We start from the raw sequence: 9,924 nt of genomic DNA on the forward strand, positions 1-9,924 counted from the left end.
TCAACTAAGAATACCACTTCTACCTAACAAACTATAAAATATAACATAAAATAAAACCACAAATAAATGCTTTTGGCTTCAGGTCCACTCATGCAACATCCACGTGACCTTTGAATCCTAGCTTATTCCATGCAAATTAAACCAAAGACTTATAACTAAAACCAATTAAACCAACAATCACCTCCTTAATTGGTTTCTCCATATCTCTCATAACAATGTCGGTTCTTCCTCCTCGATCAGATTTGCTTCTTTCTCTTCATCCTTCCATTTAGTGCACTCGTAACCAAAATGCCCAAATGCTCCACAATTGAAACACCGAAACCTGCTTTTATCACCACCTCGACCCGTACCTCTTCCTCGACCTCTTTCACCTCTACCGTAGCCTCTTCCGCGGCCTCTTCCTCGTCCGCTACCTTTACCATACTTTTGTTCGGCCATCAAAAGTTGGCTTTGCTCTTCTTCCTTTTCACCACGGCTCTTTCTTCTTTCTTCATACGAGTTCAGCCTTCCTACCACTTCATCAAAGAGCATTGAATCCGAATCGAAACATTGCTCAATCGAAGTTACAACTTGAAGATAGGAGTTTGACATTGCATCAAGTAACCTTCTCACCATTTCTTCTTCTTCAATTTCGTGCCCGAGACCCCTCAACTTTGAAACCAATCCACTCACCTTAGAAGCACCATCATCAACGAGTTCTCCTTTCTTCAACCGCAAACCTTCAAGCTCTCTTCTCAACGTTGCAATTCGAGCCGCCCTTACTCGACCTACACCCAAGTATCATGTTTTCAAGCCATCCCATACTTTCTTCGGGTCCGTGTAACTCGACATTTGCAACACCATCTCCTCGGGTATAGCTTGAAACAAGAACGCAATCGCTTGTTTCGACTTTTTCTGATCTGGTTCTTCTCCTAAATTCCTTGTTTCGACGGTCTCCCATAAGCTGTGAGCATCCATGATCGCCTTGACTTTTACCACCCATTTCGGATAGTTCGTAGGGGTCAGAGTCGGGACTTGAAACGACAATGAACCTTCATCCTTTTTTGCTTGTACCATCGCCATTCTTCACTTTCTTTCTTTCTTCTTTGAATCGACTGGCCTTTCTTTCTTTCTTTGTCGATTTCTTCTTTCCCGGTCTCTTTCTTACTATTTTTTTCTTTCTGAGTTGCACCTGCTTTTTCCTTTCTTTCTCTTTCTCACGGCACCTAATTTTCTTCTTTCTCTTTCTCACGGCACCTCTCTTTCTTCTTTCTCCTTTCTCACGCAGGTTGCACTATCTTTCTTCTTTCTTTGCTGATCTGAATCAGCTTCTTTCTTTTTTCTTTCTTGTGAGAATCTTACATAAACTCGCTTATGTTTCTGTTACTATCCTCCAAGGATCGAGCCCTATGAGCTCTGATACCAAGTGTTGGATATCAGGCCAATTACAAACTCACGAAATCTCTGAAATGAAAAATAAACTTGCAGGAGATATATATACGATTTATATGAAGAGAAACATGCAGTAAAGTAAAGAAGAGAAAAGCTGCAAACTTAATACTTTATTGAATAAAAGTGAGGCTATTTATAGCCGGTACAAATAAAACGTGGAAGCATCGAAAAGGAATATTCTGATCCTCCCAAAGAACCGGTACAAACCTATGACCCACTCATCTAACACGTGCTTACCCAACCAACGTACACTAGCATGAGATCCGGTCAACTGAGAATACCACTTCTACCTAACAAACTATAAAATATAACATGAAATAAAACCATAAATAAATGCTTTTGGCTTCAGGTCCACTCATGCAACATCCACGTGACCTTTGAATCCTAGCTTATTCCATGCAAATTAAACCAAAGACTTATAACTAAAACCAATTAAACCAACATCCTATAAACATTGGCGTTTGTTAGACTGTTTCGATTCATCGATGTTAGCCAGTTCTTTGTTTGATGTCGACGCACTGATTTGTTGAACACAAACATAAAACGGTCCACAAATCCGTTTTGAATCTGGGTAACATAATAGTGATGAATGAACCCACTAATTTTCAAAAAATCTTCGAAATCAAACAAAAAATGAACCAGGGTAAATATTGTGGATATGTTTTTAGTGTTGATGAATACACTGACTTCATTATCACCAAACCTGGATCAAAATCAAAAATCAAATTCAAATCAGGAAAATGAGAGGAATAGAAAAGGATTCGGAATCAGTTGTCATAGAAAAGGAAGTGGAAAAAACATAAATCAGGAAATTGGGTTGTCATAGAAAAGGAAGTGGAAAAAAACATTCGAAAGGATGGGATTGGTTAAGAGTCGAACCGGCGCCCCATGTGTGTTGAAGGGGTGTGACCACCACCGAAACGATTTGTGCTTTTGTTTAAAAAAACGGTGTCTTTTGAATGAATAGATGTGATGGTGTTGTAAGGCAACCCAAGTTGTTAATTGTATAAGGGTATAATTAGAATTTGAAGGAACCGGATGGAATTTAAACATTCCAATTGGAATTGGAATTGGAATCTCAATTCCAATTTTGTTGTGTTTGGTTGTCAAATGAATTGTAATCCATCACCGTGGCACCCACAACCACCAGTTCGGGTCGAAACGCTACCGGTCGAAACGGTTCAGATCGAAACGGTTCGCGTCAAAACGGTACGGGTCGAAACGGTTCGCGTCGAAAGAGTTCGATTCAAAACGGTTTGGGTCGAAACGGTACTGGTCGAAACAATAGCGTCGAAATGGTTCGCGTCGAAACGGTTCTATTCGAAACGATACGGGTTGAAACGGTACGGGTCGAAACGGTACGGGTCAAAACGGTTCGCGTCGAAAGGGTTCGAGTCGAATCGGTAGGGGCCGAAACGGTACGGGTTGAAACGGTTCGCGTCGAAACGGTACGGGTTGAAACGGTTCGCGTCAAAACAGTACGGGTCGAAACCATTCTCGTCAAAACGTTACGGGTCGAAACCGTTCACGTCGAAATGGTACGGGTCGAAAATTGTTCGCGTCGAAACGGTACGGGTTGAAACGGTTCGGATCGAAACCAGTATGGGTCGAAATGGTTTGGATTAAACGGTACGATGTTGAAACGGTGCGGGTCGAAACGGTCGAAGATTCCAATAAATTTACTTTAATTACTTCAAATATAGAAAGGATTTTAAATTCCTTTAGTTAAAAGAATTTGAAGAAATTCATGCCTAATTCCAATTCCAACTCCAATGTACCAAAAACATGAAGATTGGAATTGAGATTCCAATTCCATCAAATTCTGTGAACCAAACATTTTAAAAGGTGTAATTCAAATTTCAATTCCCTTAAATTTCATGTGAACCAAATGCCCCCTAAGGTTATATGTAAGGAAAGTGTAAATAAGGTCTCAAGGTGAAGGATTATAAACCATTTATGAATTATGTAACCATGTTTGTATGTTTACTATATATTAAAATTAGATAACATCACTAAGGGATGAGTAAACCGGGTGTATTTTTGGTACCGGTTCGACATCAGTACTCACCGGTTTTTACCCTCAAATACCGGTGTTGTACCAGTACCGACGGGTACCGAACCATACCGTACCAGGTATATTCGGTACCGGTGTCCGCTTTTGGAGATTTCGGTAACGGTATCAAATTTACCAAACCGAGTGTATTTTCGGTACCGGTTCAGCACTGGTATTCACCGGTTTTTACCCTCAAATACCGGTGGCCGTACCAGTACCGACCGGTACCGAACCGTACCGTACCAGGTATATTCGGTACCGGTAGCCACTTTTGAGGATTTCGGTAACGGTATTTTGGGTACCAGTTGGTACCGAGCTCATCAAATCTTGTAGCAACGTAGAAATGCAAGTAATTGCACCGTTTAGATTACTTTTCATACACACAGTAAGTAAACTGTATTTCGCTTGAATGAGGTTTTATATACACAACAACTTATTTTGCTTTATTTTTTGTCTTTTTCTATAATGAATGAATTGTAGCATGTAAAATTAACTTGGATATTTAGATTATTGATGAGCAAATCGTATCAAATCCTGTAATCAAACCGGTATCGTATCGGTACCAAATTTACTATACCAAATCATTTTCGGTACCAATTTGGTACTCACCATTTGGCGTTTTCAGAATCGTGACTTTCGGTTCGACACCAGTCTTGCACCATACCGTATTGTACCGAGCATTTTCGGTGCCAGCACCTAATTTCGATGATTTTCCGGATCGGTACTTTCAGTGCCGTTACCGGTACCGAGCGCATCTATATTTTAACGTGTTAGCACCGTAGTAACTGAACTGAAAACAACCGAATTTCCAACGTGTAGGACGTGTGGGTCCTATTATTGTATATTAGGTTATTTAAAATCGCTTTTTTTAGGACGGAGTGACTATCCTTATCACGACATTTTTATTTATTTTTTGATATCCGGTATCTGCTTGCCGTTATTAGAGATATACATTGTATTAAGTTTTATATTTAGTCTATGATTGTATTTTATTTAGGAGATATCTCTTTCCTTGTATTTAGGCTTGTATCTCCCTATATAGTGGGATTGTATCTTTATGCAATGATATAGAAAATATTCACAAGCGTTTATGGTATCAGAGCCATAACGCATTGCCCCAAACATTCATCGTTTTTTTGTCACACCCCAACCGATGGCATAAACATCGGGGCGCGGCACTGAGCTAAACAGATTGTCCAGAAGTTTCCATAACAACTATATATTTACCAGATATTTAAAGCAACATGTCCCATACCATGTCATAAATGATAATACAATTATTACAGAAAGATCTAGTCAAATTGTTCTGTTCCGACGACTCAGATTTTTATTACAGACAATTGTTTATTAGTTTCTAGACCTTCCCTAGCCTCGATTTCATCACCGTGCAATTAAGCATCCTAGCAACTTAAGCACCTGTCACATACGTTAAAATAAAAGTCAATACACATAGTGTAAAGGTGAGCATATAAGTTTGATAATAGCATATAGAGTTCGAAAGCGTTACGCATAACCAGCACGTACACAGAGTGAAATGAGGCATGTTAGTTATCGACATGAACCTATCGATACCAATGACTGCGGGTTGACTGCCCAAGGCAGTTCGCGATACATACTCACCACTATGAGCCATATAGGTAATTGTCCTTAACAACCCCAGAGTGAACGGGTGCTGAGTCCAAACTAATAGTACTACCGTTGCTAAGGCAGGTAGACAACATCCATGTGTAACATAACAAACAAGCATTCATTAAGTCACGTATAACATGCGGTAACGGTTACCGTTAAAAGTATTGCGTAGTGTGTTCGATGTGATTTAGAATAAGTAACGTATGTAACACCCAAAAGTGCATAAAGCAAAAAGGGATCGAGTAAACTCACAACGATTGATGGATTGAAGGGAGCGCTAGAGAGTAGGGTTAGCCTGAACAGTTCGATAGCATAACAATAAGCGGCGCGTAAAACGATGCAGAGTACAAGTGAGTCGGACAGCAGTTCGATCGGATGGTAAACCGATCGGACAGCCAGTCGTGCGGGTGGTGGTCCATTCGGATGGTCGTCCGGTCGGATGGTCGTTCGAGTGGATTGTTTCTTCCTTTGGGAAAGATGTGTTTGTGTATAATGGCTTGACATTTGAAGTTTTTGTTGTAGCATTTTGAAAACATAGAAGTATATCCACCTTTCAGGTCGGTCGATCGGACGATCGTTCGATCGGACGACAACCCGATTGGTTGGACACTTTACGAGAACAAGTGCACAGCAGGTTGTCACTTGAACGGACGGCAGTTCGATTGGGTGGCATCCCTAGTGCATTGAATATGTTGAAAATTTGTTTAAGTGTTGAAGTTTTAATTGTCACATGTTCGAGCGGTTAATCCGATCGGATGGTAGTCCGATCGGACCACAACTCGTTCAACGTTCAGACTTCAAATGTTGGTAAACAGTTTAAGTGTGGGACCCAAGGTGTAGATCGATCGGGTGACAACCCAGTTCGGGTGACAGTTCGATCGGATGGTGGTCCGATCGGACAGCATTCCGTCCTGGTCGTTCCATTCGTCTTATACTTGGTTATTTTGATAGTTTGTCGTTTTTATCGAGGTGTTGTGACAACGTGCTAAAAAACAGAAACCTCGTCAATACTTTGTACTCCTGATTGGACAGGAATCACCCAAATCTAGTCAGTTAACTGTTCGTGATGGTGTTCCATGTTTAACCCGAAATCGGTAAACCTCATGGATAGAATCCAGATCTTGGACCAACACAACGACAAGAATGAGTAGGAAGTTGGCACAAGCTCCGATTCTATCGGTTTTGAGTGCATTGAGTGTAAAAGAGTTGAAAGACAGTTGGAAAACCATCTTTCAATCCTTTTTGTAGTGAATATGTTTAGATCTATGAAAGATCCGTGTTTGTTTATGTGGAAATCGGTTAGATCTAAGCTGTTCTTGGTGGATTGAGGCCAAAACATGAAGTTCTTCAAGAACACATGATGACGTCATCCTAGAACACCTTGAATCTTGATGATTTCACAGTTAAAAGTTAAGATTCAAAAGATAGAAAGGTGTAGGAGTGCGTGTAGATTAAGGAAGTACAAGATTTAGGACGAGTGTTGGTGCAGTCATCTGTCGTCTTCGTCTTATGTCGAGTCTCGGGTTCGTTGCGGTTTTGGATCAATCATTATGTCATCATCTTTGATGATGACATCACATGAGTGACATCATCAATGATATCATCACACATAAAACAAATGATGTTTTGGTCCAATTAGAAGCCACCACTTCAAATGATAAAGGTCCAATAGGAGGTGGCCATGAGGAGGTCCAATTAGAATGCATGTTGACCGTTTGAAGAACTATAATTTCATGCTTGGTCGTTTGAAGGAGTCACCGTTTGAGTGGTGACCGTTTGAGGCCTGCCGTTTGAACTTGTAACCGTTTGAAAGATTTCAAATGATAGGTGGTTTAGACTATAAATAGGATTCAAACTGTTAACATTTGTAACGGTCAGGATCAGTTGATACCGAAGTGCTGCCGGTATTTCCTCTCACTGTAAACACTGTTAATTGAATGTACAAGAGGATTAAAGTGATTTTCTAGCTGTTTTCAAGTTCGTTTCTTAGTTTCCGCCTCTGAAACGTACGAGAGCTCTTCCGAACGACTCATTCAGGTCGAAACCGATCCTACAAGTGGTATCAGAGCTCAGGACGAGGAGTTCTTGCCATATTCAGCTTGAAACTCTGATTTTCTACACCTTCTTTCGTAAAGTTGATACTTTTCACGGTTAAAAACGGCTGTTTTTCACATATTATATACATAACGGTGTTCTAACATATCCTGGAAAGTTTTAGATCATAATTCGACTTAAAACTGATCGAAAATGTCCATACCGTTTGAAAATGCTCGTGAAATGATGACGTCATAGACCGTTCCGTTTGAAATATTGGTTCTATCGTTTGAAATAGTTGTCTTTCGTTTGAAAACATGGCTTCCGTTTGAAGCATCGTTTGAAATCTGGCTCATACCGTTTGAAATGCACATAACCGTTTGAAACATCGTTTGAAACAACCCATCCGTTTGAAAATATATCGACCGCTTGAATTGTATTTCACGTGATAAGTGCATCGGATTGTGTGTGTGACAGTTGGTTTCATTCAAGAATTGCATGTGATGTTTGTCAGTTTGCATGTGATTTTATCATTTCGGTAAAAATTGTCGAAATTGGTGTCAACCCACTATACCGAACTTATAATTTTTAGTCAGCTTGCATGTGAAAATTCAGAGTTAGTCCAATGCATGTGAAGGAAAGGTCCAATAACATTTGAGCATTTAGTTTGAGTGTTAATAAATTGTGATTGCATGTGTCTAATGGACGGTCCAATGAGCATGAAATTGTAAAAGGTTTGTCGGCTAGTGTGGTTTAAAAAGGAGAGTTTAAAGGCCCATGTGTATACATCAGTTAATTGGTCCAATCAGCTTAAAAAAAGGTCACGGCCCAATCTGTTGCCACGAAATTTGAGATAAGGGTTTAAATATGCGGCCCATGTGATATTAAACGTCTAGTAATTGTTTCAAGCAGTCATGTTGATTGTTTTGCAGTCCAATCAGCGTCTAGTTCCATTATTTTGTTAAAGGTCAAGTTCACTTGAATTTTGAACCAGGTCGGTTGGAAGTCGGGGAAGGTCGTTTGAAAGTCCGTCACTTCATTCGTAGTGAATCTGGTCGTTTGAGTTTAATCCGGGTCACAGCAGTTCGCGTGTTTTGACAACAAATTCAATTCACATCAAATTCAATCCGCACAGAATATTCACCAGTTCGAGTGATTCAGTTCGCATAGAGTATCAGTTTGATTCAGTTGCTTTGATAAGTGTTTTAAATTGATTGTGTTTTGTTTGTTTGTTTCAGGTGTTTCACGAGGTGAATCATTTCATTCGAAAGGGGGTCTAGTTTGAATTTGACATTTCATTTTAAGTGACTGTCTCGATAAACGTGTTTCCGAATCATGGACTTAAAATTCTTTAATATGACTAGTGAAACAGTTAATAGAATAAATGTATTAAAGAAAGAATTTGATTTGTTTTCAGGTTATCCAGGAGAAAATACAAAAAGTATCATTGAGAGGTATATTCATCTTGTTCGCTTAATGTCTGAGAAGGGTATTCAGAAAAAACCAAATGAATGGGTTAAGAGATTAGCCAATTCCATACCTCAACAAGAATGGGGTACATATCTGTTGGATTTAAAAAGAAATGGAGAATACTCTAGATTGTCAATTTGTCAATTTATTAAGAAGCTTGAAGAACAAATGGAGAACAATGATGTAAATAAGAAGAATCAAGAAGAAAAATTCGTTTCATCCGATGAAAGTTCAGAAGAATCAATTGTTGTTGATCAAACATCAACTGATTCTGGTTCTTCAGATGAAAGTTCCGAAAGAGCATTCGTTTTTGATCAAACATCATCTAACTCTGGTTCTTCGGATGATAGTTCTGACAAATCAGTAGAGTTTGACAAATCACCAACTGATAATAGTAGTATTAATGAGAAGATTTTTGAAGCAGAAAAGGTGACTGAAGCTGAGAAAGTTGTTGAAGTTGAAAAAATCATAGAAGTCGAGAAGATTGTTAAAGTCACAAAACCCTATCTTACATGTTTAGAGGCTTGTAAACAATGTATAGAAAAAGATGAGAGGTTTAGTGAGTTAGAAAAGTTGAAAGAACAATTGTTGTTTGATGTAAAGAACTTGAAAAAGTCATATGATGTATTGAACAGGCATGTGAATGGTCTGGAGAAGACTAACTCTGAAAGAGAGAAAGCGTTGAAGATGATGAATGCTACAATGATGACAAAGCAGAAAGAGATCAACTTGTACATAGAAGAATGTGCAAAGTGGAAGAAAGAGTTGGATAATGAAGCAGCTGAGAATGAAAGAATCAGAAGACTGCTGCAAAGTTACAAAGGCTGTGACTACATAATTGATAGAATCTATCCAACAGTTGAAGGATTTGAAGCGTTTAACAGTGAAGAAACAAAAACAAAGAAGAAGAAGGATACTGGTAAGAAACAGGGTGTCTGTTATAATAAGTGTCCGCCTCCGATTTGGGAAGGGTACTCGCCTAGAAAACCTAACGAGGAAGAACTAAAACAGGAGGTCAATATTAAGTTAGAATCTGAGATAACCGATGTTTTACCAGACAATATTGACGTCACGTTCACAGCGTCCGACACAGATCATGAGTCTGAACTGATAAAACGAGTGGTCGATCAGGTGTTGGATAAGGATGAGGAGTCAGATTCAAAGTCCGAGTCCGAAAGTTCGTGTCAGTCAGTCAGGAGTTTCAAGTTCGTTTCTTAGTTTCCGCCTCTGAAACGTACGAGAGCTCTTCCGAACGACTCATTCAGGTCGAAACCGATCCTACAACGAGATCTTACCGGGATTGCGAG

This window comes from Helianthus annuus, chromosome 1 (assembly GCF_002127325.2).
Source record: "Helianthus annuus cultivar XRQ/B chromosome 1, HanXRQr2.0-SUNRISE, whole genome shotgun sequence".
Classification (NCBI taxonomy): Eukaryota; Viridiplantae; Streptophyta; class Magnoliopsida; order Asterales; family Asteraceae; genus Helianthus; species Helianthus annuus.